General features: G+C 36.1%; 1 protein-coding gene across 3 annotated transcripts in view; it reads right to left on the bottom strand.

Annotated features, from left to right (window-relative positions):
- The window catches only part of FUT9 (fucosyltransferase 9), a 167920-nt gene extending 143694 nt beyond the window's left edge, over positions 1-24226 (bottom strand). For all 3 annotated transcript variants that reach the window (XM_016135599.2, XM_016135598.2, XM_016135602.2), the window contains exon 1: positions 24002-24226. The gene's annotated coding sequence lies outside the window, so the exon portion shown is untranslated. The remainder of the gene's footprint in view (positions 1-24001) is intronic.
- Between the last annotated feature and the right edge of the window lie 2733 nt (positions 24227-26959).

Raw genomic sequence — 26959 nt, 5'->3', positions numbered from 1 at the left:
TTCACTGTTGTCCTTGGTTGGAATTCTTCAGAGTCTCAAATAGTATGAGTTTTGTTTTCCTAAATAGACTTTAAATAGATGGACCATTTAAATGACTATGTACTGGCACTATGTTATACACTTGAATAACAAGGGAAAATTATTTATAAATGCTACCTAACAAAATAATATACAATGTTCAGAACGAGTTAGAAATTTAAAAATTTATTTAAGGTCATAGTACATAGTATGCTGTATTCGTTATTGGTACCTAGCATGTAATAGGAAGCTGATAAATATTTGAAACTAAGAAGAAAAGAAAGCAGGAAAGCAAGAAAGAAAGGGAAGGGAAGAGAAAAATGGTTTAGATTTAAAAGCCCAAAAAGTATGATCTTTTCACATATTTTAATCCAAAAAAAAACCCCAACTCTGTATAAATAATATTATATAAGAAAACTCAATATGTAAAGAAAATATTCATTTCATTAGGTCTACACATACTTATTGATCACATGCAACATGCTTGGATTGTGTTAGGTGATAGAGACACAGCAAAAAAATAAGATCGCTGTCCTGTTGGAGCTTTACTTGTAGCAGTGAAAATAGATAATAAACAACAAAAGAAATTTTCTAATGACATAAGTAATATAAAAATGACAAAACAGGATTTGTGATCGAAAGAAATGGACAGAAAGTTTGGCTGCTTTTGACAAGATGATTGAGATAGCCTTTGTGAGGAGGTAATGCTTGAGCTGAAATGTGTATAAATGAAGAAGAACCGAGACAAAGAAAACATCACAAGCACAGGCCCTGCAGAGGGAACAAATTCGGCAAGTTCAAGAACTAGAATAAAAATAAGGGAGAGAGTATATGGTATAAAATAAGGACAAGTTAATAGGTCAAGTGATACAGGCACTTAGAGGTATATTCATGAATTGATGGGGAGCTAATGGAGACTGGCAGTAGGCATGGACTTGATTGTTGCTGAAGAAAGAATGGTCATCACCGTAAACATGCTCCGAAGACTGTGAAATTCTTCCCATGTTTCATGCCTGAAGTTCACATAATTGGCACTAGTTGAACTCTATCACCTTGATTTCCACCAATGGTATATATAATTGAGTGGTGCTCAGTTCAATTAAACAAATATTTCCTCTCTTGACATCAATCTTGGCAATGGCTTTTTTTAATGTGATGCAAAAGCAACAGAATCAAAAGTAAACAAATTAGATTATATCAGACTAAAAAACCTTCTTCACAACAAAGGAAACCCACAACAAAATAAAATGGCAATGTACTGAAAGGGAGAAAACATTTGCAAATCATATATCTGATGAGGGGTTAATATCAAAAATATATAAATATGTCATACAACTCAATAGCACAAAAGAAAAAAAATATCTGATTAAAAAATGAGCAGAGGATCTAAATAGAAATTTTTTCAAAGACATAAAAATGACCAACAGGTACATGAGAAGGTGCTCAGCATCACTAATCATCATTGAAATGCAAACCAAAACCACAGTGAGATGCCACTTCAAACCTGTCATCAAAAATACAAGAGGTAACAAGTGTGGAGAAAACAGAATCCCTGTACATTGTTGGTGGGAATGCAAATTGACGCAGTCACTATGTAAAACGACATTGAGATTCCTCAAAAATTAAAAAATAGAACTACCATATGGCCCAGGAAGTCCACTTATGAGTGTATATTTAAAATAAATCAAAATATGATTTCGAAGAGCTATCTGCACTCCCATCTTCACCAGCAGCATTATTCACAATAACCTTAATATGGAAACAACTGAAATGTTCATCAACCAATGAATAGTTACAGAAGATGTAACATGCATGCGCCCACACACGTGCGTGCGCGCGTGCACACACACACACACACACACACACACACACACACATGAATATTATTCAGCCATTAGGAAGAAGAAAATTCTCCAATTTATGACAACATGGATGGACCATGAGGGCACCCTTGTGAAATAAGCCAGGCAGAGAAAGACAAATACTGTAGGGTATCTTATGTGTGGAATCTTAAGAGAGAAAAAAAAAAGGTGAAGTAAAATTCATAGAAACAGAGAGTAGAAAAATGGTGCCAGAGGCTAGGGGATAGGGAAAGTAGGGAGAGGTTGATAAAAGGGTACAAACTTTCATCTTTAAGAAGAATAAGGTCTGAGAATGTGATGTACAACATGGTGATTATAATTGATAACATTGTATTATATAATTGAAATTTGCTGAGACTTGAACTTAAATGTTCTCAACAAATCAATTAATTAATCAATCAATCAATAAATCGATCAGTCAATGCATGAGCTGATGAATGTATTAATTAGCTATACAGTGGGAATGATTTCATAATGTATATCAAATTACCACAACATATACTTTAAATATCTTGTAATTTTATTTTTCAATTATACCACAATAAAGTTGAAAAAACAAATAAACATTTCCTGAGAGCCTACTACATGCCTTTCACTTAGCTTAGTGATAGAGATAAAAACATGAAAAATGTGCTTGTCTTAGAAATTCTACGATGTAGAGGGAAAGACAAACACATTAACATAGTTTTAGAATAAGACATTAAGTGCTAAGGTAGAGATATCGAAAGTCTGATGTGATAATTAATTGTCCCAGACTGCTGGTTTGGGGAAGGTTTAATGCCTCAGGTTTGAGTTAACTAACCAGGCCAAAAAGGGTGCTCCATGTATGAAGAAAGTATAGGCTAAAGACGAGACACATTTTCACATGGATGGGTACAAAGAGTTCTTTCAAGTCAGTCTTACTAAAGCTTAAAATATGAACTGAGAACTAATGGGAAATAAGATTTGAGACATAAAGAAACAGATCAGGAAAGGTTTCAAGGCCATTTCAAGCTGTTCTAACATTATCCTGAGGTCAATTAAAGCCACTGATGATGTTGAAGAGTAGATCGGATCTAGTGAAATTTGCAGTTTAAATAGATCTCTGGCAGGTGATGGAAAACAACTTGGACAGTTTTTTTTCCCCAGCTACTATGCTGGAAAAAAATTGCTTCTCTAGAAATGCCAAACTTTTTCTGAATGATTTTAAGCACGAAAGAACAGTTTTAAAAGAGTTACCTAATATGTTGCTTATAGTTTCCAACATTTTTCTTTATAAATTAACTTACAGTTTAGATACATGAAGGCCACGAAAAATAAAAAAGTGGCTTGTGGTTTGCCTTATTAGCCTGACATTCTGTTAACAGAAGCCAGAAATGTCCTTAGTTTTCTATTACTCATGCCTCAGATTCTAAGATAGCAGTGAATTCATCTGACCTAGATATGACAAGGGATCCTCTCTGATGAATATTTGCAACCTTTTTGCAACTTTGTTCTGAAAATCTTTATTCTTCTTCTGATTTGATTCCAGAGTGGAAATTAAATAGATAACCATGCCTTCTCAAAAGCTGTATGTTTATAAAATTTGCATTTATTTTATCCGAAAGTGTCCACTGTCATCTTAGACATCTTGCTTACAGTACGTTGGCCTTTGGGCAAATCCCAGAAGCATTGCTCTATGTTCAAGGCAGCACACACCTATGGTGAGGATGGAGGTCTTAGGTATATGTTTTAAATGTCTGTATTATACCCTAATTAGTTAATCTGTCTGGAAACTCCTAATACCTTCAAAATTATAGCCCTTTGGCCAATATTGATATGTCGGTTTCACTGATACTATAAATGCATTATTAAACTACTGTCTCATTCATTTCACCTGTCACTGTTGTAATTCTTTTAAGAACCTGTACCTCTCCCATTCTATATTCATAATTAGGCATAAGTGGTTAATTAAAACATGATAGAGTTTGTTACTACATTTCTCAGGGGAGAAGATCAAAGATTTTTTTCAGCACTTAACAATTGCTTATTTTCACACTAGAGACTAATGATTGAGCATCTGCACAGTTTAATACATATAGAGATAAAGATAAATTGAGGCGTTAACCTTTAAATTCTGTGTTGGTTGTCTCTATTCTCTTTTTTCCAGTGTTTGCTTTTCCTAAACTTCTTCCATAGCAAAGCCATTAAATATCATTGACACTATAAGTTTCTGCTCCAATCTAGGCCAAGGCCAAATACGCTTTTCCCTAGAAGAAAAAATAAATAAATAACCTAACTTGCATAAATGTGTTCATATTCCCTTGTTTATTTGCTCCTTCATTATTTCATTCACTTAGATTGAAAGAAGATACTAGATTGAAAGACAATCTAGTATCATCAAAAGTCCCTGAGATAAACACCAGAGACTCGGATTTCTAGCTTTGTAACTAACTGTGAATCAGATAATTTAGCTTTCTTGGACCTTAATTTACTCATCTGAAAATGGAATGAATTAAATCCATTATGTTCATTAGGCCACAGGCCTCTAGCAGAATCTGAAAACCATGAACTCACTCTTCAGAAGTGAAAAAAATGTTGATATCCACATATGTATAAAAGTTTGTATCAATTTTGGGGGACCCATGGAAACCTAAATTTGTGTATGAATGCTGAAGAGATTCATAGGGTCCTGGTTACGAACCATTGACCTAGATGGTCTCTACCCTGAAAGTTCCATAGAGCCTTCCTATTCGAAGTATCCTTCGCAGAGTAACAGTTCACCTGCTGGTGTGTTAGGTTTTCAGGTCCTTTCCTAAATCTATTAAGAAAGAATCTGCATTTTAACAGTATCTTCGGGTGACTCATGTGGACATTAAAGTTTGAGAAGCACAATTAGCTGGTTTGGTTTAAGTAAATGCTATGTAAAAGCTGAAAGGAAGACAATGAACGATCTCTTTCTTTTGTCTCCAAGATGTCCCAAAATACAGTCAAAGCACAGCAAATGTTTTAAGTCCAGCACTCAGGTTCATGGATGAACTAAAGAGCTATCCAATGAAAGAAATTTAAGATTCTGGATTTTGTTTTATTCATGGAAGAAGCATTTATTTATATTATGGTATGATGTTTGAGTTGGTGATAATCCTGATTAAATACACACGCTATTTGTGGAAGCTATCACCACTAATAAATGGCTCCACTCACAGAACGAAAAGAGAAAAACCAAAATGTTAGTTTAACTATGTAAAAGTAATTCTAATGACAGTCATTTATGTGAACCACTTGGCATTTATGCTTAATAACCATGCTGGATAATAATGATTATGCATAGACTCAGCAAGTCAGATTAACATTGCTATAGGTTTTGTTTAATTATAGTAGCAAATCTCAGAGATACATTTAGTCTTCATGATTTGTTATTCTTGCATTATGGAAATTTGCTCAGAACCTTCTCAAATTAGGGCAAATATTAGTTAAAAAGGATATATTGAAGATGAAAATTAGTTTATTATATTAAGCTCTTTAGTATTTACATAGAAACTCCATTTTGAAGTGTAAATATTTTGGTTCAAAACCTAAGAGAAATTTAAAACCATAAGTATTCATTCGAAGGGGTTAGACTTGCACCTTCATATTACAGCTGTGTAAAATTAAGGTTACTTTTGAAGTTTTCCTGGGTAGATGCCACATCGGTCTGCAAAACTGTGAGCTCTTATATTTCCAAAATGACTTCTTAAAATGGGAAAAGCTAAGTGTATTAGAAGCATGGGGGATGTATGGATTAAGGGATAAGAGGAAACCAAATAAGATAAAAAGGAAATAGGCTATGATGGCAAAGGAGATAGAGATGAAATGAACAAATTATGAATTTTTATGCATAGATGCAGAGTGACATTTACTGAGCCAGGAAAAGAAATAGAGGATAAATTAAGATACTTTTAAAATATTCATGTGCCTTTTGTCATACCAGTAATAGTTACTCAATAAAGCTCCACAATTAAATTAAATCTATCTCTCCCCCACTCACCATGCCCTCTCTCTCTCTCTCCCAACTCCCTTCCTCCTTCTCCTTTGTGTCATAGTAGCAGTGCTTCCCGGCATTCTAGAAAGGGTACAAGATTAGAAAAGATGACTTCATCATTTTATTCCCAATAAATATTTCTTATGTTTAGTAACTAACACTTCATGTGGCTTAACTGAGTTGGTGGTTACTCACCCCTCTCTGATAAGAGCTTTTAAAACACTGTAGCTCATTGGCCTATGCCCTTTTATTTAAGTCCTTTGCTTACCTCCTCTTATCTAAGTCATTGGTACCTTCTATTTTCCAATCCATTTATCTCATGCTTCTGCTTTGTGAGTAATAGGTAGATGCTGCCAAAACAGATCTTTCTTACAAACTTAAAAGTTGAAAAAGCAAGAAAATAAGGCTCATTTCTCTTTCTTCAAGTCCAGTTAAGAGTTTTGGTAACCTCCTTTGCACTGATTAAACAAGTACTCTGGCTTCAATGCAAGGGCAAGGTTTGGGTCCAATGAGGCAAGGGTGAAAGGATGTAAGTGATGGTTTCCTAATTACAGAACCAAATTGCTCCTATGAGTGGTGTCTGATAAAGAACTATGCTGTTCTGTTGCATCCCAAATTGATTCATGAGGGTTTATTCATTTGCTAATCTAAGGCATTTATCTTGCACTTTCACATAGTAGTCTAATAGATGTTTGTTGAATAAAGACAATAATTCAAGCAAATGATGAAAGAACATGCACTGTTCTTTATTCTATGTGAATTATACTTTATAGTCCATTTAGGAACTGATTTATTATTTATTTTTTATCTTTTTTGCTCTGCAGATTTAATTTCATATTGGATATCGTTTCTTAGGTAAGACAGGGACTAAGTGGGTAATAGGTTTTATAGTGTCTAACTATAATGCCACATACAATTATCTTTTAATAACAGGTATAATGATGATATGCTCCCGTACTACTTTTAACAGTTGCAATGATGATGCATGTCTCCCTCTTCCCAAGCAGATGCAGATACCGCCTCTGCTCCTGGGCCTGCTTCCTTCTGAGGACTGCTGTGCTTGAGGAAGGAGCCAAAGGACAAGAATAACCAGAATAACCCACAAGGATCATGAACTAAGATGGAAATAGGAAGAAAATACCGAAAAAAATACTACAAACAAAAGTCAGATTTACCCTGCTCAACTAGCTCTGTATCGGGTTTATCTTTCTTGTCATTTTGTTTGTCCTTTGGTTTCCTCTCCCAAGTTGAAAGTCTTGGTGTTTGTCATTACAGCAAATTTAGGAATTGACATTTTCTAAATTTAGAATATTTAATAATTTAAGTATTTCTGAATATTTAAATATTATACATGCATATGTGTGTGTTCACATATATATTTATGGATATGTGCTATGTATAAATATATTTACATGAGTATGTATATGTGTATGTACTGAATTTGCATGTATATATTTGACATTTTGTGATTTTATGTACATAAGTATGTATGTATGTGTGTATATATTTGAGTATCTATAAGTATGTTTATATTTTGTTATATCAGAAAGACAAATTTGAGACAAGAGTCCATCTGCATAACTTTTTGGTTTGAAAATGAAATTTCTAATTCATTCTGGGCTTTTTATATCTGGTCTATGTCAATAAAATTTTGTATGCTTCAGGATAATAATTTTAGGATGAAAGGAAATTTTAAGGATTTAGGCAATTTCCAGGCTAGGTGATTAATCGTGACTTGTATGTTTTCTGGACCCTGCTGTTTCAATTGAATGAGGAGTCATTTTCTTTTATGAGCAATTTTAATTCTATCTATGGATTGTTACACCCCATGTTAGAAGTGGCTCTGTCTCATCAGCCAGAAAAATGCTCCTATTCAATACAAGTTCACTAACTACTTTGCAGCTTTAATTAGTAATCAAGAAGTTCCCAGTGAGTCTTAGAGGTGAGGTACAATTACTTTTTCTTCCATGAAATTCAAGTTGGTATATTCAAAATTTTAGAACAAAGCTTAGCAATCATTATGAAACTACTGATAATAAATTGACTTTCAATATTTTTCATACTTTTACCAGAAGAGTGGTTTGCTTTTAAACTTCTTTTCTTTTTATCTGCATAAAGTATAATTAATTATACAAAATTTTAGCTCCCATTGAAGATTGCTGGAAACCACATGTAATTTTTCTTAATAGGTTGGACTCTTTTCCTGGTTAGCAGCATAGAAACTTCTTGCTGGGAATCACAAAATTGTCATAACGAGTGGAACAGAATGCAAATCTGGCCTGAAGTTTTCTTATAATTGCTGCAATAATATATACTGTTCATCTATTCCTCAGGTTGCCATTAAGAATAAAAGCATATTATTTCAGTAGGATACTGTTATCTCTCCTGTTACACAGCCCGTCTACAGTCAGGGCCTGGCTTAAATCGGAAAACTGAAACATTGTGAGAACACATGGATGTGGAAATAATAATGAAGTGACTCCAAATTTTCATACCTAGTTAGGAACAGACAGTTCTGAATGGAGAAAACATGGGTAAATTTTACTGCCTACTTTTATATATAGAAAATCATAGTAAATTTCCCCCTACATTCATTTTTAAGATTGGAATTTCCAATTTATATTTTTAAAAGAATATTTGCAACTAGTTATCAAGGAGAGTAGAATGTAATAAAGAACTAATGTACTTCAAATCTTTTCAGATATTTAATAAGCAATACGTAGTTGAGTATTTGTCTTCCTTCCTTCCTTCCTTCTTTCCTTCCTTCCTTCCTTCCTTCCTTCCTTCCTTCCTTCCTTCCTTCCTTCCTTCCTTCCTTCCTTCCCTCCCTACCACTTATCATCTTTCTAGTTTTCCTTACTTTGCTACAAATACAAATGCATTATGAGAAAAAAATTTGCTGACTGAATAAGATAAGAGACATATTAACCAAGAACATTCATATATTAAACAATTTAAAATATGTGTATACACACACACACACACACACACACACACACACACACATATATATATATATATATATATATATTCAGCCTTTTTATAGTTATAGGGACAGAAATTTTGGCTCGGAGCTTCTTAGCAACCATTGGAAGAGATAATTACTCATTTATTACGATCAGTAATAAAATCAGTATGACTCTTCTGAAAAAGTATGAGAAAATTTCTTCTGCAGATCATTATAAAAGGGCTATGTATAATGTAGTAAACTGGATTTTTCATAATATACTTATTTTAAATTCAAGAGTATGTTCTGTAGGGCTCAATGTAGATTGAAAACGTAATAGTATAGTTCAGTAAGGTCAGTTCTGGGTGAGGTGAGAACAATGTATTCCTGGTGCATATGTCTCACATTTAAAATATCTAAGGCAAGATTAGAAATTGAAAAGCCATAGGCCAAGTTTGCTCACAGATCTGTTGCATTTGTATTACCTTTATTTAGTTAGTTTGAATGCCTAGGGACCAGTGCTTCTCAAACTAAATGAAGTAAAGCATTAGTTTTATTTACAAATGTCCTATCCTTCATGAAGCAATAGTTTAGACAATATAATTACAAATAAATTATTAGACAAAAATAAATGAAAAAGACAAACATATGAGCCCATATGTTCCATTATTAGTTTTTAAGAGACATAAATTACTTTTAACTTGCTATAAATGCTTCCTTTTAGTTTCTACATTTATCATAGGCCCATAAGAAACACTTTGCAAATCAGCCTGGGCCTGTAAATCCACTTGGAGTAAGTAGCACCTTTGATGAGGCCAGTGACTTCCATTACCCTAGACCCACTTCACCCACTTACACCGTAGGCTTGGCAACTGGAAGTAGCTAAATTTTGGACCAACTACCCTAGAACTAGAGTCAATTTTCCAAAAAATGTTAATTAACATAACTAAGCTTTTAATGACTAATAGAGTGGAGTCGAAGTGTATTTTCTTACAAGTTACTAGGGTACGAATATTCTGTAGTACCATCTAAGGATACATCATCTGTTAAAAAAAGTAGTATGCAGTTGGTGAGGGCAAATAGTCTTTTAATCATCCAAGTTGCTGCCCTGTGTTATATTCTTGGGGGGAAGCCACTCTGACTCCGTATGCGGGTAAGCTGCCTCTGTATATGATTTCTAGCCTTGGCTCCAGCACACAGTTGCTCCAGCAAGCCATGCAATCTCTCTGAATTACCATATTCTTACCTACTAATCAGCTTTAAAAGCCTGTCACAATAATAGGCTTTATAATGAAGATCAAATGAAATAATGTATATCAATGTTCCAGATGGTGAAAATATTATTTGTACAAATTAAGTTATTTGTTTACAAACATATGTACTAATGTTCAAATGGCAAAGAATTAAACAAAATAAGTGAAATAATCATGTACTGTATAACTTTTGAGGTATCATTGACATACACTTTACTTTTACATACGTTGCAAACCTCCAATATGTTGTTACTATTGCTATTTTAGAAAATTATGTTAGAGCAATTAAAACTTTAAACAATCTTTTATATTTACTTTTATTTTTACCATATACTGGAGTTCTTCATGTCTTTATGTAGATCCATGTTTCTGTCTGGTATCTTATTCCTACCACATGAAGAACATTTTTCACATGTCTTGTAGTACAGTTTTTGTTGCTTTCTTTTCATCTTTGATTTTCTGTAGTTTAAATATGATAAGTAGAAGGGTGTGTGTGTACTTCAATTGCTTGTTAGTTTAGTTATTTGATTTGGAGATCTCTTGCCTTTTTGGATATGTGATCTGATGACTTGCATTATTTTTTAAAATTCTCAAGAAAAATCTAGCTCAGTGTCTATTTTTGTAAAGTTTCTCCTATCTCTTCAAATATTTCTTCTACTTTGTTCTCTCTCTTCGTCTTCTAGAATTCCAATTTCATGTATAATAGACCATTTTATGTTGTCCCTGAACTCTTAGATGCTCTGTTCTGTTTTTTTGTTTTTGTTTGCCTTTTATTCTTTTTATCTACTTTTTTTTCAGTTTGGCTAATATCTAATAACCCATCTTCAAGTTCACAGATCCTTTTCTCCGAGATACTGAGTCTGCTAATAAGCACACTGAAGGAATTTGTGATTTGTGGTAACATTTTCTTTTATTTCTAGCATCTTCATTTGACTATTTCTTATAGTTTCCATTTTTCTGCTAAAATTCTCCATCTGTTTATGCATATTGTTCACCCATTCCATTAGGTCTTTCAACATATTAATAATAGCAATATTAAAGTCTTTGTCTTATAATTTCAACCCTGGGTCATCCTGAGTCTGGTTTTCTCCATTGCTATGACTCTTGACAATGGGTTGTTTAAAGTTTTAATTGCTCTAACAGATAATTTATCATTTAATATTAAATTTAATATTAAATGACAAACATCAAGGGTAAAACAAGTGGAACTTGTAAAAGATACTTATGCCTGGAAAATGAACATGCCTCATCTATTCCAAGACCATTAGTTTGGGGATTGAGTTAATCTAATTAGAAGTAGAGCTTCAGTGCACCAAAGACTTCAAATTCTTATAGAACTGCCTTGTGCATATAATGGGACCTGGAGCTGAAATAGAGTGGGATTTTGTGCTTTACCTACAGTGATGGCCAAACCTCTAATCTGCACTTACATTACTGAAGGATACTCCCTTTTGCTTCTCACTCTGCTTCCAGTATTTCTGATAAGCATCTGGTGGAGGATCATGTAAAAGCATTAGTGAGTGAGTTCCAACTCCCTTGTGTCAGGAATTACCAGAGATTTTATACTGTCATTTTAGCCCATGCTCAACCTTTAGCAATTTGTTAAAGTTTAAGCTGACTTCTTTTTAGTCATTTGTATGGCAGCCAGGTGTTATTTTGTTGTTCTCTGCCAAATATGACACCATTGCCATGACCCATTTCTCCAGGAGAGATCTACCCACAGGTTAGCAATCTTGGAAATTTATTTGCCCTATGAACTTAGTTTTCTGATGAGCTCAAGAAAAGTTATGATTTTGCAGCTTACCTGGCTTTTTCTCATTATTAGGATTCATCCTAAGTAAAACAAGAATCCTTCAGTTCATGAGTTTTATTTCTTGGGGGAAAATTGTATACCACACCAATGTAGTAATAATTAAAGTATAAAATTTATTTCCTATGCTTCTACTTAATTTTGTTAAGGAAAGTATGATTCTTATTAGTTCTTTGCTCATTATATGCTACTTCCTGTATTACTATACAATATTGTGAAAAGTTCAAAATTTTTCTAGTGGCATGGAAGAGTGAATGTCACTTGTTAAATATTTAATTGGAAAATACACTCATTTCATTTTTTACAAACTGAAATGATCATGTCTTTTCAAATTATTAAGTATGGAGAAAACCTATTTACTGAATGAGAATTTATAGTGCCAATCAGTGTTTTAGGGATTTCTACATATTATCAAATTTCACATTCACAATAATAATGCAAAATTTTTACATACTTGGAAAAAGAGTCTTAGATATACTAAGATATTTGACTCTGGTCTCTCAGTCAGTAAATAGTCAGATGAGAATATTAACCCAGTTATATCTAATTACAGATATATATTTTTCTTCTATATGATGCAGTGTTTCCATGGATCCCTGTTATAACATAGATAAATATTTATCCTTATCCATCTATATTTGCTGCTTTGTACCCTCTTCCTTGTACATCATTTTTATATTTTGTTGTCTAAAATCTTCATCTTTTCTTTTTTGTGCAAGCTTGCCACTGTCATGTTCAAAACAAGCCAGTCATTTCCTGACCTTCCAGGCTTCCCATAAAATCTTATCTGTCTTATATCTAATTGACTCCGATCTTTTTATTATACTAAATAACATATATTTTATCAGTTCTAAAGTAGTCATTTGTTAATGTTGCTATTAAATATAGAAGTAAAATTGTTACCAAGACCTGTCTATCTTGAGAAAAATAATAAAAAATTCAGTTAGTTAAAACTCAAGAATTTAGAATTCTCAAATTTCCAAAGTGTCTAAATAAAATCAGGAAAACATAGCCCTTGAAGTGAAGAGAAGATGTAGTTGGCCTATGAAAAACCAGCAGATGCAGAACAAGAGCCAGAGAAACTATCATTTCATCTGATCCTTCAAGTTCACTGCATAGAAAGAAAGGGAGCTTTCTCTTAGAGAAAGTCTTATTTATGTTGTGTGTGTGTGTGTGTGTGTGTGTGTGTGTGTGTGTGTAGAACACAAATAAGCAATAGGAGGCAGAAGAAATTGGTAAATTAGAGAAAAAAGGGAGGGGAGAGATACCCTAGACCCAGAGTTGGCAGTACTGGTTACAACAGCAATAAGACTCAGGGCAGAGTGGTGACAGGAACTGCAAAGGCAGGCATGCATGAGCAGCAGACATTTGAACATTAGAGAAAAAAACACTATGACAAAGAAATGAAGTAAGCATATCTATGGCAAAAGGTAAAAGGAGAGTATGCTTATCTTCAGCCTATGGCTCTGATAAAGAAGAAAAGTCAGAGGCTTTGAAATTTCTAACCTAGGGTTAGAAGAGAAGTCCACCCTAGATAATATAAATATCTGACTCCTAGACTTTGATGATTAAATAAAGCCTTGCATTTAATTTTGTGACCCTCCTCTAAATTTCTAAAATATATAATCTATATAAAATCTTGAGGTTTCACTATAGAGTAATTCTAAATGTTTCAGGATGTCACAAAACTAGGAAGGAGTATCAGAATTTGGATATTTACTTGTTCATAACTAGACCAACAGTCATTAGGACTCTTAAAGATTAATTCCAGCACACATTTTATACATCTTCCATTCAGTTATTACTCGTGAGACATAACTTTCTAAAATATCTCATGGTAAGGTCAATGTTAATGAACACTGTTACCTTCAGTCCACCTCTACAAATATTTATTGAATACCCTCTGTGCATCAGTTGGGGAGCTAGGCATTAGGAACGTGAAGATTAATAAGCAACTAGCTTCAGAGTAATCCAGTGGGGAAAACACGTATAAACATACAAGGCCAATGTAATGTTGGAAGGTCATTACACGGTACAGATAATCTTGCACATTATATGAATACAGAGAAAAGTCATGTGTCCTAGCCTGGAGTGTAGATGCCTATTAGAGAAGATGGCAGATATTCTCAGTTTTGAAGAAACAGTCTACAAGTAAGCAAAGTAAAACAGCAACAAACCATTTTCTTTTGATTATTTGGAAAAGTTTAGGCACGCTTCAAACTGCAAAATATTAGAGAAACATTAAGGCCATAAACATACATGTATCCCATTTTTATTTAATAAATTTTTATTTATAATCTACTATAATTACACAAAATAGACATTTCTTATATCTGGTGGTTTAGGCTCAAATTTTAAGTTTCTGTCATAAAACTTCTCAATTCTTTATTTTTTTTCTTAAAAATTCTCAATTCTTTAATTTGTCTTACACTGTAGCATATATAGTCAGGAGTAACTAATTAAGAGTCTAATGATGCACTTAATTTTTTTCTCAATACACATTATAATTGTATTTATTTTATTTAAAATTCTTTGGGTTACATTGTTAATAAAATCAAATAAGTTTCAAGTGTACAATTCAACAGTATGTCCTATATATATTGCACTGTGTGTTCACCACCCAAAGTTGGATTTCCTCCATCACCAAATATTTAACCCCCTTTACCTCTAACTACCTCCTCCCTCTCCCCAATGATGCACTTTAAATATGATATATTAGCTTTAAAGTTTCCTTCTTGTTTTTCTGTCTTAGTGAGAGATTCATCAATCTCAGCTGTCACATATTTAAAGCATTCTATCATTAGGAAGTAGCAAGGATGAACATCTATTATCCCATAGATAAGGAGCCTACCAAAACAAGCATTTATTGAAGTCCTTTGTCATTGTTTGGAAACAATTTCCCATGGGTCTCTCACATCTCTGCACATCTTATAAAAGAAGCACTGGCAGCTTTTGTACTGAACTATTTTTTTAAAATACTTGTAAAGCACACAGCCTTGGAAGATAGAAATAGCATCTTCTAGAGCAAAAAGAGGCACGTTTACCATCCATCGTAAAAGATTTACATTCCTTAAATTCAGGGTCCCTTTCTTATAATGTTAGATATAATTTGACCTCCTCCCTGTTGCCTTGTGGAAACTGGAAACCAGTGCAAAAATATTGATACTCTTACTACTGATATTGCTGTGAATAATCAAGTATCCTTCATCTCTAATCCAGGAGTCTTAATGTCTTCTACCAGCATCCATGAATCTGTGGCAGGTTTTCATCTCAGCTTAAAAGCAGAGTCACATCTCACACCCTTCAGAGTTTTTGATAATGTTGGTGATAAGGATGGTCTGCTGAGAGAGGCATAGCTTTCCTTCTGGAAAAGAAAGGATGAGGGCCTCACAAATCCATTAATGGAATTTGAGAGAAGTCTACGGGAATCAGTAACCAATTGTATAGTCAACCAAACCGGGCAACAAATGCTCCTCTACTTTTTTGCCTCTTAATAAAGAGGAATGGAGAAGGTTGCCACTAGTTAAGTAACAAGAAATAGGTAAAATTCAGATGTCCAAGTGCTATTCTGTTGCTAATTCTTTTTTAGGTGGAAGGATCCCTGCCAATCCGGTGGTCAGCCTCTGATGCACAGTGCTAATTTTCGACAGTATATTAAGATCTAAATTGGGTAGGCAGAAGATAGCTCCTCATTTCAGATATCAGAGAGCAGCACAGGTACACTGAGTGTGAAAGGGGGACTCCATGACCATAAACCAGGTAATTACTAAAAGTTTGACTGGTTCACATGAAAAGAAGCCATGGCTCATATTGCTTGTAAAGGAATAATGCCAAGTAATAGGTTGTCTTATGGTTAAACTCCTTCATTCTATCATGCCAAACTTAGACTCATTTGGAAGTGACAAGAAAAATCTCTTAAGTGTTTTTGTCAGTGATTTCTGGCTGCTATAAGGGAGTGTTAGCACTCTTGGGGAGATTGTCCTGAGATAGAGAACCTCCTGTGGGAAACCATAGATAAGGCTTTGACTAGTTTTTGAACTCTTACTGCCCTGGACTGAGTTTAGAATTCTGATGAAGTTGACCCACTGAAGAATGAGGAAGAGACCCAAAGAAATCTAGATAAATTCTTACCATCACCATCATTGCGCAAGAAAATTCCCTCAGCCTTAATGTTGAAACCATTAAGAACTTAAGAGATGTTATTCTAGATAATGGGGCCACTAATTCCCCAAATTAAGGTGAATTCCTTAAAGAAAGTCACCACTGTGTGAGCCAAGATTGAGTCAGTCAGAGGTCACAAATCCCATCGTGGCTACAGTTTTTGAGTCCATGGATTCCTAAGGCTGAAATAGGTGGTATCAGCCATGAGAGTCTTGCTCCCTCATACAGAGTATTGGGTGGGCCAAAAAGACTTGACGTTTATTTGGTTATTCTATGAGCCATTGCCACATTATTTGAAACTAAAACACATACGAAGGCTTTCTCTTTCCTTGCTCCCTGATTCCTCTATGACCCTTTACCTTGATCTGTAATTTAAGAAAAACAGTGGAGGCCAATGTATAGCTATTCCCAAAAGAGATAAAAGGACATATGCACCCACCTGAGTATGTTGCATCATTTTAGGGAAGAGAAGGAGTCAGGCTTTTATGGCTGTGTTAAATGTGGGTGCCCATGTTACTCTCTTACCTGGATCTATAGAACACTCAGATCCAGCTAATGGCATTTAGGTAGAATTCAGTGGAAAAGGCAAGCTAACATGATCTTGTTGATAGATAAATTTAATGTAATATTTTCATGGTTTCCACATTTGATTGTATAGTATGAATTAATGTGTGTTATGCTTATATTTCATTGCCCATAAGTGCCTGAGAAGATTATCACAATTGGGAAAAGCCACATGTAGGGAAGTGCTAATGGCCCATGTAAATCACCTTCTAGCCCTCTCTTTGTTTCTTCCCAGATGGTCCAACAGAAAAAGCATAAAATTCTGAGAGGGAAAAGGAAACCACAGCTCTGATTAGACTTCAAGGCAATATGGGCAGTAAGAGATGCAATATTTTAATGCAACAGCCCTGTATGACCAGTGAAAAAGACCAAGGACTAGAAGCTTAGAATGAATTATCACTAACTATTCATTTTATTGAGTCCACTGCACAGACTAAACATTTGCTGTGCTATCTTGGACAGTGTCAATGCTTTCTTTTCTATCCCACTGGCTCCTGAAATAAAACACTAACTCACATTCATTTGTCATGGCCACCAATATACATTTGTAGTAACTCCCCAAGTTACCACAGGCTACCTCCAGGGATAGCTAAATTCCTCTGCCATTTGCCATCAGTAGGTGGGTAGTGTGAATTCCTCTACCCTCTATAGCACAAAGTTTTAACTATATCATGATATCCTGCTGATGACAAAGTCAGAAGCTTCTGTTAACAATGCCTTGACTATGGTGTTATCATACTTCCACCAGCCAGGGTGGCTGGTAAACCCTGACAAATCAGGGCTCTGCTTGTCAAATAAATTTTCTTGGGACTATATGGGCAGATTTGCAATATTCAATCCCCTTGGCAGTCAAAGAAAAATTGCTGTCTATTCAGTTCCAATCGACAAAAACTCTTTGGGTACTGGAGATAGTATGTACCTTACTTGGACATTCTACTTACACCTTTATTTCAGTTAATCCAAAAATTAGCATCCTTTGACTGAGGCCCTAACCAATACACTGTATTTGAAACTGTCCATTAAGCTGTGGTGTGCTCTCTACACCTGGAGCCCACATCCCGAACAGACTTGTGAGACACAAGTCTCTGTGACTAATAATTTTACTGACTAGAGACTCTGGAAAAAGAAGACATGCTTTACTTGCAGTTCCCCTTTGGGAGTTTGGACAGGTCACCTTCCTAACACGCAAGGTATACTCCTCCCAGGTACATATCTTTTGCGAAGCAGCTATTAGCTTGCTACTGAGTTCTTGTCAAAATTGAACCTATGGAGGTTTCATAACTGTCTGGCCTGCCATTTTCATTCTGGGGCGAGTCAACTCAGACTTAGTGACTAACGATGTGAGAAAGGGTCCTACAGACTCACTTATCAAATAGAAAGAGTATATTCAAGCCCTCAGTTTGCCTGGCTCCTGTGGCATCTCAGTTTTACATGAAAAAGAAAAATGGCTCTCCCAAAGTGTTGCAAGGATCCTAAATTTAATTCTCTGTTGAATCTGCCATTCCCCACCAGGCAGTTCTCACATGATTCAATCTCTATTCCCCTTAATCTGACCAGGAAATGTACGATAAATATCAGGGTATGTCTCCAGTTTCTCCATTTCCTATGTGAAATACCTATCAATACCTCTGCCTGTCATTTGCATTCCCATTTCTGTAACTATTGCCTAGACATTCAGTGAGGTAGACAAATGCCACCAGGATGTTGATGGGGACAAATAGCACAAGTTAGATTGATTGCCTTCATGCAGCCCCTCCAGAATAAGGACTAGAATCAATTATTCATGCTTAACTTAGAGGATAAATTCTTGGGTCTTACTGTAAGTCAACAAGGATTGGCTACTGAAATAGCCCAGGTGTCTCCTATAGGTCAAGGCAATGAAGCCATGGTTATCATTAACAGCCCTGTGTTCCTTCGTATCATACAGTCATACCTAATCGATAAATATTCATTATCAGAGATTTAAAATAACTTTTGAATTGAAATATATGTTGTTAAACTTTTAATTGTTGAATAGATATTACGTATACTATTCAGTCTCCATTTCCTCCCTCTTCTGTACATTTCCTTTAAATGTTCCTTATAGATTTAGGTTTCTTAAAAGACAAATTTGATATTTTAAACATGTTAAAGTGTAAAATGAGTCATATTTCATTAAAAAAAATTACCCTATGACCTAAGAGAATTGAATTAAATGTAGGTTTCATTAGTATGAGCATTATATATTAATTCATAATAATAGGTTCCTGCATTGTCAAAAAAATTTTGTCAGAGTTAAAATAAATACAGAAGTCAATGTAAACATATGCAACTTTCAAAACATAGATTACTTTTGTCCCAAAACTTAGTCACAGCATACCACCATCTATTTTGGCAAGGCATATTAAGATTAGGTTGTAGTCTTTTTAATTTTCCTTTGGACACCCTTGTTTAGTAACATGGTGGCTGTCCTGAATTAAAGCCAACTGTTTGTTTTTATCCGTCCCTTCAGTTATACTATAAGCTCCTTGAGGCCAGAACATATATTCATCTCAGTTCTTGCCAAGCAGTAGACCCTCAAGAAGTGGAGGCTGAATTATACCCCAAAGAAATTAGGTTATGGGAACCTCAGAGATGTAGTTCTCCTTTCGGTTAAGTCTGAGTCTTGATTGATTTAAAGAAGGTCATTTCCTAAGACAAGGGTTCCTCTTGAGCAGTCCAAGATCATAGATTGCCCTAACTTCCATCGACCCATGCACCCTTAAACGATGCGGTATTCTTCCATATAGATAGCAATCTATATTACCATGTTACTCTTTCTAGATAACAATGATGAGCCCCCACAAGAATACATTTGAAAGTTTATTTTTTACCCAATAATGATGACTGTTCCCTATTGATTTAGTCATTCACTTTAATTGATCTGTCTGGCCATAAGTGAAGAGAAAGCTAAAAGTGCCAAGATTTTTAATTGCAGGCTTGGAAATTTGTGAAACAAATTTATCTTCGCAGACTACCTGACCTATTCACAGACTACAGTGACAGAAGAAAAAAAAAACAAAAGCATGTGGATGCACAATCTTTCAATGGTGACAAAAAGATTGAATATGGGTAAAGAGGAAGTATAAGAAACTGTAAGTTTATCTCCACTGTTTTGCTTACAAAAACTAAAGTCTGTTTTTAGAACTATTTTTCAATGAACTGTCTATTAAAAGTTAAAATGAAAGTGTCCACGGTACACAGTTACCATAAAAGAAACCGATACTGTATGGAGAATTTATAATAAAAAGTAAGCAAAAAAATATTTAAAGATGTTCAGGTGAATCAATGCCAGTTAAAATTTAAGAATATTTCCCAAGCTTTAACCTGAAGGTGGGAAAGAATAAGCAGAAAAACACCACATTCAACTATGATGGTTATAGGACTAAGCATTCCCTGAGGAAGGCACAGATTTTTATTTCATTTCATTTTCACTTTTCTCAAAAAATTTCTCCCTTGTTACTTTCTTAAAATAAAAGGAAATACTGATATTTATTTTATAGAGAGACACACAGCATGAGTCAGGAGACCTGGATTCTAATTCTGTTTCTATTAATTACTTAAGAAACTTGAGTAAGTTATTACTTGATGGAAATGGAATGCCCTCAACATCCTCTAATTAATGTCTAAATTCTGTGATTCCTTCTGTTAGGAATGCCACTCATTTCATTGCAGCTATTTGAATAAAAATTGATTTTTGCACAGTCCTGTGTACAATCACATAATCTAACTGTTTCTTTCCTGAAGAAATTTAATTGTACATGAGAGTTGATCTTATGAGACTATCACTTTGATAGCATTGTTGTAAAACTTTGGTTGAAACATTATGCTAATTTTGATATATTTGTTTTGCTTATTTGCTCTTTGATAATTTTTTTGTTTGTAATAGTCCATCCACTATAGAATAAAGTGAAAACAAAGCCATCCCTAAAGTATATAATATATCATACTTGCAAGTACAATTTGAGGACTATTTTGAATTCATAAAATTTGAAGCATTTTATGATATACAACCTCTGGTAAATTTGTAAATAAAAATGTAAAAATAAATAATGTTGAATAATACATCCACAAATGTATATAGGAAAATATGACAAATATTTATTAAGCTATGAAGTACGTAATTATCCCTCCTCTAAATCTTTTTGCCCTCATAAGACAAAAAACATATGGCTCTTTATCTAACATTGTAATTTTAGGTGTGTGTGAGTATGTGTGTTTTCCTTCTTTCAAGGTTTTGTTTTTAAATTTGTCCAGAATTTTATTTAGGTTAATTTACACAAAGTAGTTTACCTGTAATCCCATGGGTTTTACTGACTAAAATGAATGCATCGTTTAATTTTTTAAATGTATTTTTATTGTTGTAAATAAGATATTTCTTAAAATTCAAGTTGAAAAACAGCTGTTATCTCAAATACCAGAATAATAGAACTTGTAGTCATCTTTACTTGTGTAAAGAATTTAAACAAGTGTCCATAGGTTTTTATCCTTTCTATTTCTCCCTGCTTGCCTGATTTCCCTTCTTCAGCCCACCCTTTTCACCACACACGAGACAAAAAATAGTTTCATTCACATGGAACATTCAACTAATTGCAGCCTATTGATGAAATAATCTATACCATTTCCACAATTTTAAATTACTTCACCACTGTAAACACTTAATTTAGACCTATCCCATCCTCTAGGTGGCATATAGTTATGAGTATTATAAGATATAACAACGATATTCAAAGATTATGCCATTCAAATATTGGTATGTCTTGTCTCCCCAAGTGTTATATTTAACCGTTATATTTAATAATGACAAGGACATTAAATTTAGGCTGATCTTCAGTTCCAGCTCACCAAGGGTTCTTAATAAAAATTCCTGCTGTAATTTATGGCAGATTAATTATTTGCATTATCATAGACAATTCTGAGACCATGTTAATATTACATGTACACAAGCACACATCCTTACAAAAGCAATGATGAGACATTTCTGGTATTGTTTAGAACTTGACAATTATAATTACGTGAGCACATATTGTCTTGAACTCATCATTTACATGATTATGGGCAATAATTTATCAACGTCAGCATTGCTCCTTGCTTTCCCTTTTGTTCAATCAAGATATATCTTTTCCAATACAGACTCACTATTGTTGGACATGTCTACTAAGCACTCCACTGTCATCCAAAGGGGAAAAGCATTTAGAGAAAAAAAAATTAAATGATATTTCGATTCAGTTCATAACTTATCCACCTGATATGACCAATGTGAATATTTGCAGTAATTGTAAGTTTAAATACTTAGTTTTGAATATACTTCTTAGTCAATAACTAAATTTTATCAACTAAGATTTCTGAATTTAGAAAACCAACAATAAAGTCATCACTCATAGCCCCTCCTGACTTTAGATGTGGCTCTCCACATTTACCTAAAAACATCCCTTGTCAGTGACCTGCTGATTGCATTTCTGCCTAAATCTATAAACAAACAAATGAGAGAGAGAGAGAGAGAGAGAGAGAGAGAGAGAGAGAGAGAGAGAGAGAGAGAAGTGAGAGAGAGAGAAGTGAGAGAAAAAGAGAGAGAGAGACTTGGGTACAGTTTGGATTAAAACAAGATTTCCAAAATTCTTGATATTTGGGGGAAGGTAAGATTGCTCAACTTCCCCCCTCTATTTCTCATATAGGCAGAGACTGGCTCATTTAAGGTGAGGAAGCACACATCCTTCTCCATCAACTGCGAGAGCAAGAATGACAGTTTAATTCCTATTTTCTTAAAATTCTTTAAAATAACAATAATATTATTGCCAGAAAATTTGTATCCAAATACTACATACTCAAATGTGGCACCTTTTAAAGTTTCTAACATTTATTTCTGAATGCTCTTATCTGCATTGCTTAGAACACAAGCCCTATGACCAAGGGTTCTATAGAGTAATGCTGAAATATGCTGAAATATTCAGTAAAATATGCTGAAATTAATACTATGTCATCACTTCTTTAAAAAAACTAAATCATAAATTGTGTGGGGGCAGTTTTGTTTTTAAGGTTTCAATGCAGGGGGAATCAGAAGTACCAATTTTAGCATTTAAATGGTCTCTCCCTGTGCTCACTCATTACTTCACCTCCTTTGCTCATGTTCATTCACTGACCACAACTTCCTTTTTTCTCTCAAGCTAATTAAAAAATACTAAAACGTTAAACACGGTTTCTCAAGAAAGGGCTGCTGCCCAAAGAAAACTTCTACAGAAAGACTGTGTGGAAGCTAAGATACTACACAACACCAGAAGCACCCAGATAGTGCAGCCGCTTTTTAGTACGTTTTCTGATCCTACTATGTCCCTCTGTTAGTTACTAAACCTGAAGAAAAATCAGGGCTTTGGCTTATTGCAAATTGAAAGATTTCAAAGGGTGAGTTCCGCGCTACTCCATTCGCCTTAAAAAAAGAAGAAGAAAAAAAAAGCTTCTTATCCTCAAGAGTTGCAGAGATTTTGATAGTGTTGTTGCTGAAGGAGATCCATCACCCAGTCAGGTGCATGGTTCTCAACCTGGAACTAAGACCGATTCCGGAAGAACAGGTAAATAGGGGCGTTCCTTCTTATCAGCTGAGGTGCCTCTAAATGAATACAACGAGTCTGAGCTATGTAAACGGTTGTGATATTTTAAAACAACAATAGCAAAAAGTTTAGTCCCAAAAGGTTTGTTTTTCGTCTGTTTTTTTTTTTTTCATGCTTGATCATACCCTAAACAGCCCAGGTGCCGAGAAACACACAAAGTAACTGTACACAAGCCAGGATCACCGCGTGTCTGTGTCAATTTCCCGAGGTGACTGTCGGAAAAGCCGGAGAGGCACCATCGTATCGAGGGAATGAGATCAGAATTCACTGGGAAGACCATTTGCTCTGCGAAGGAATACGGCGGGACAGTGCGGGCTCGGGAGCCAGGCTTTGGAAAAGGAGGGAAGGTGGGTCAGGGGCGGACTTTGTGGAGAAGGCTTTGTCAGTGCGAGACCGGTGAAGAGTGGCAGATGGGGGCGTTTGCGGGCTGGCAGAAGCGGGAAATCAGAAGGGGGAAACGTAGGGACAGGGACGACAGAGAAGACCTTGTTTGGGGTGACGGGAGGGTCGGGGCCATCCACTGCTGCTGCGAGTGTGGGAGCTCCCGAGCTGGAAGGCGAGGCAAGATCGCGGGCTGCCCAGGAGGGAGAGGGGTTCAGGTTGCCAGCAGGTGGAGTTGAATAAAACAACCCCTCGGGGACTACCGAGCAGCGCCCTCCCGAGACCACTTGCCTGGAGGTTGAGAAATCACAGCCGGTGGTTTAGTGTACCCTCTAAAGCAAAAAGATGTTTTCTCGGCGCCCAGCCTTTGAGCCCGACCCCCTGAGCTTTCCAAGCTACTCACCGGTCCTGAGAGGAAAGCGCCATGCGGGCGCGCGCGAGGGCTGCGCGGCGCAGGCGGCATGCAGGGCCGGGAGGCGGCGGCGGCGCTGTCCTAGGAGCGCGACTGGATCCCGGGGATACAGAGGTGGCGGTAGCGGCGGCGGGGGCGCAGGGAGCTGCAGGCGGGGAGGGCAGTGGATCCCGAGCTGCTGCGCCGCGCGCGCTCTCTGCCCATCTCCGGATCCGCTAAAGCGGCTACTGCTGCTGCCGCTGGAGGGGAGGGAGATGAGGGGGAGGGGAGGAGACACGCGGCTGGGAGGGAGGGAGGTTCGGAGGGAGGGAGGAGAGAGAAAACGCAGGGTGGAAGGCGGAGAGTGGGGGGAAAGGGAGAGGATCACCCAGAGTAGAGAAGAGGGAGGGAGAGAGGCGCGTAGGAGCCCATCAAAGATTCCCACCAGAAGAGCTCGTGGAGGAGAAATTCAAGAGGACATGGGTCTCTCCCCCTCCCCCACCTCCCTTCCTCTCTTTCTCCCTTCGCGCCCTTTCCTTGGGCCCTTCCTCCCAAGGCTTAGTCCAGGGTTATCCGGGCTCGGCAGCAGCCGGGGCTTCTGCGTGCTGGAGAGGTTACTGAGCCCTAGAGTCGGCCGCGACAGCTCTCAGCGCCGCTGGCTTGAGGCACCTGTGCGCGCACACACCGCCGACCGCTCCATTGCGGCGGCTCCCGGGCGGGAACCTGCGGGCCCTTGCTCTCTTTCTTTCCCCTTTCTGGTCAGATTATAATCATGATTGTGCATCCGTGACATCTGTGCCATCCTGCTACTGCTGTCTGCTTCTCTGGGCGCTCTTTGGCACAAAGTGTCCGGCCAGAAGGCGCCAGCAGGGAGCTCAATGCAGGCCACCATCTCCCGTCCCTTGGAGCTGCCTCCTGGACAGAGGTGGCGGTGTTTATTTGCCACCCGGGTAGATCATCTAAAGAGGTAAAAAAAAAAAAAGTCCTATGACCCGATTTCCTGGGATCATGTTCTCAGTGACCTAGGAAGGTTGTAAGTGCGAAGGGCACAGGGCAGTCTGTTACTTTCTACCTTGGTTCTCCTCTTCCCTTTCCCAACATCCTAGAAAACCAGAACATGACTTAATACGTTTAACCGAAATATCTCTCAATCTTTTTTATTGCAGAACTTTTCGTTTTTAGTCCAGTCCTAGGTAGGGTTGGACTATATTGTGGATTTTCTTGGCTTTATTAGACTATGAATCAGTCCTGTTTGTTCGCAAACCAGACTGTCATGAAAATAGATACTATATTTAGCGCCTATACACTCACAAGATAGAGTGGGTGAACCCACACTTTCAGTAATTATAAAAAGCATTGCAACATTATTGACTGATTACCAGGAGCCATATTTTTGTCTCAAAATCTTCACTTGGTAGTTGAAGGTAGGCAAGAAGCAAGTAGATTATTTGAGTGTAAGATATGACTAGGGAAAAAGAAAAGTAGTAAAACTCTCCTCAAATAACATAACATAAGTGATCCAATTACTCCCTATGAGTACCCTAGAGGGAGTTTCTGATTGTGTGTGTGTGTGTGTGTGTGTGTGTGTGTGTGTGTGTGTGTGGTATTCTTTCAATTATTTAAGCCATTTTTTAAAAGGTAAAATGATGTTAACCTTTAGAGTAAATAAACTAAGCATTTTATTTTAACTAAGTTTGTCTTACATAGCAAATGTACTGGTATTAAATAGGTGCACTCTTAATTGTAAATGCAGTATAGAGAAGCACTTTTAATGGAATAAAATATATCCAAATGTTGATAAAAAGCCTCTAACTCTTTTCATACATATTTACAAAAGAAAAAAATGTTAGTGATAAAGTATTACTCGATGGTCTAGGTATTCTCAATTCTGTGTAGTATATCTGCCAATGAAAATATTTGATTTCACATCTACCAGATAATTTGAATGAGCGAAGCTTCTATTCATTAAGGGAACATATCGAATTCCTCTATACACCTCAGCTTTAAAAGGCATGTACTACTGTCTCCAGATGTTCAACACCGCACCATGCAAATTCACCATATGCTATTGTTTCAAAGAAGACCATAGAGGGAAAATGGTTGGTAGGACCTATAGCTCATTTGACTCTAAGTCCTCTCAACTGTGGCTGTATTATAGAAGTAAGTAATACATTTTTCAAATACTAGTGACTGCTTAGTCAGGGAGTGGTTACAAAGCATTAAATCTCTATTTTCTCATCCCTCTTTATGACATTCCTCCCTCCTCCTTTTTAAAGATGATTTACCTTTGAGAATTTTTGCGGTTTTCCTCCTATACTTGACTATGAAACTGTAATAGCAATGTTTGTACACTCTCCTTTTATGGTTGTAAATAGGTTAAAAAAAATGCTAACTAAAATGTCTTAAAGTCAAGTGAAGGGATGATATTTAGAGCACAGAAAAATGAGTTTTAACTCCTATTCCCAACCACTTGGCCTGTAAGAGACAAGAATCAATGGGGTGATAAAAGATGGAGGAGCATACAAGTTCCCTGCCGAAGGAACTGGATTTCAATTTAGATTCTCAGGCTGGGTGAAAACTTTTCTGTCACCTGTAACACAGTATTCTTTCCCTTTCATATTCTTTCTTCTTCTACGTCTCCACTAGTGTAATGTGTTACTGTGTTAAGCATTACAACTGGGAAAGCCATTAAATACATAAAATGAAAAGCTTCATTTTAAACATTCTTTGTATTTACTTAGTTGAAACCCCTATCTTTAAACAAATACTGCAGAAGTACCAGAGATTGGTCAGCAAAAGAATATTATTCCTCTATTTACTGAACATATATTTAATAAACAGCTTTGAGGGCAGGCACTGTATTAGGTCCCAAGGATACCACAGTGAAGAAAATTGGTAACTGTGCTCTTGTGTCTAATGACCCAATAACAGTGTTTTATTACTAAGAAAAATATGATGATGGTAGTGATG

This window comes from Rousettus aegyptiacus, unplaced genomic scaffold, assembly GCF_014176215.1.
Source record: "Rousettus aegyptiacus isolate mRouAeg1 unplaced genomic scaffold, mRouAeg1.p scaffold_m13_p_1, whole genome shotgun sequence".
Taxonomy (NCBI): Eukaryota; Metazoa; Chordata; class Mammalia; order Chiroptera; family Pteropodidae; genus Rousettus; species Rousettus aegyptiacus.
This window is presented reverse-complemented; position numbering and strand designations above follow the sequence as displayed.